The 1,952-nt window shown below is 39.9% G+C and overlaps 1 pseudogene; it reads left to right on the forward strand.

The window, feature by feature from the left end:
* Positions 1–1,611: 1,611 nt before the first annotated feature.
* LOC122903716 lies at positions 1,612–1,731 on the forward strand (annotated as a pseudogene).
* The last annotated feature ends 221 nt before the right edge of the window (positions 1,732–1,952 follow it).

Consider the following 1,952-nt stretch of genomic DNA (forward strand, 5'->3'; position numbering starts at 1 on the left):
TTTGATCTTTAGAAAAGATACAGGAGAAAGTTTAGTTGCTTTTCTTTCTCTTTAAATCTGGGTGAGGAGATGATGCTGGATCTTCTGCATCTGTCCTATAATTACAAGAGGGGCTAGTTAAAGGAGTAGGCAGCATGTTGAAGATAACGGAGTAGACAAAGAGAAAGAAGCTGATACCTTGAGGATGTCACTGAAGAGCCAAATTAAACAGGTCCTTAGCTGTTCTTCCCAGCTTCTTGAAACATCAGATTATAAATTCCCTGATTTTCAAAACGGCATTTAGCTGGGGTCTTTTTATCTTTTAGGTAAAAATAATACAGTATTATTGTAGATAAAGTATTTATTCCATTCCTAAAATCAAATCAGAAACCTACATATGGAATTACTCGTCCGTTTTCTTGCTGTTTAACCCACAGTGGTCTAGATGTCCAGTGGTCTAGAATCCTGTTGTGGATTCCTTCAATAAATGGCTGTTGGGCCTTTACTATGAGCCAAACACTGAAGATGGCACCATGAACCAAATCAGTATTGTTCCTCCTTTCATGTAATTTATAATCTCCAGGAAGCAGATATGCTGAACATGTGTAGTTGGAGTAAAATACCCTTGGATTTGATGATGATTTAACCTGCAGCATCAGCATCTATCTTTTCAGAATGTGCTTAGTCAAGATGCTAACAGCACAGCTGGAGGCCATGACAGTCTGGTCTCACTGTGATCAGATTGCTGTGGTTGCTGGACTTCGTAAAAAGGTAATAAGAAGAGACTGGCCCACAGGCACTCAGGTCTCTACATTTTCTCCTGGCCATTTTAATTAGGTACTGTACTTCCCCTCATGTTCTGCTTTGCCTTTTGGATTTGTTCATTGGTAGTAGGAAAATAAAATTAGAATTTATTAATAAAAACACATAAATGCAGTTTCTAGCAAGCAGTATATAAATACAAGGATATTTACCTCTAGTTATTCTTAGTGCATTTAGGAGAGACTGAGCCAGATTTTGAGGAGGTAGGATCTTTCATTAGTCAAGTTTTCTTTCTGAAATTTTCCTACTCATGGCCTCTTTTCTTTCACTCTGCAAATATTTTTGAGTCTTTGCTATGCCCCAGGAAACAATGAATAAACCAGGGTGCAAACACAAGGGCCTCCATTTCATTCTTGAAGAGATCTATTATGAGTGAAGAATCCAGGCTTTGGGAGGCAGACAGCAGGTCTTGAATTTTGGCTATGTCACTTATTAATTGTGAGGCCTTGAGTAAGTTGAGAGATGTGTTTGACTTCAGACTCTGTAAACAAAATAGTCAATAATTATAGTACTCGTGACCTAAGCATTTATGGGGATTAAATGAGATAATGCAGGTAAAGCATTTAGCTAAGTGTCTGGCACATGGTATTGCTCAGTAAATGGTAAACCACCCTCAGAGATCAGGATGTGCATTAGCAGCTATGACACAAGCTAGAGAGCAGTAAGCCCAGAAGAGCTGGAGGAAGAAAGCTGCATGGATTTAGAGGAAGGAATCTCTGGGAAGATGATTGGGAGACACTTAAAGGGGGGAGGTGCCATTTGACCTGAGTTTTCTCAGCTTTGGCTTGAAACTTGGCTTCTTTTTCTGTTAGCTTTGCGCAGTGGCAGTATCGTAGCCAATGAGGTTTATCCGAGGCGCGATTATTGCTAATTGAAAACTTTTTCTGTTTTAGTTAACCATCAGTTAGTGCCAGTACTCTCTTTTCAGAGGTAGACTCCATCTTGATGAGGGCTGGTAGCTTTCCTTTATCGCCTGAAAGCACCACTGATCCAAGCAGTCAACTTCTTGAAAGCAGGCTCGATCACTGAGCAGAGATGGGAATGAGATAGGGCAGTCTATCCCCACTGCTAGAAAAATGTCACATATTCTTCACATAGATTGCTGTGCTGATAGGAGATCAAAAATCCTGTAATTAAGAAGAGGCTTGTGA

Source organism: Neovison vison, chromosome 3 (genome assembly GCF_020171115.1).
Source record: "Neovison vison isolate M4711 chromosome 3, ASM_NN_V1, whole genome shotgun sequence".
Taxonomy (NCBI): Eukaryota; Metazoa; Chordata; class Mammalia; order Carnivora; family Mustelidae; genus Neogale; species Neogale vison.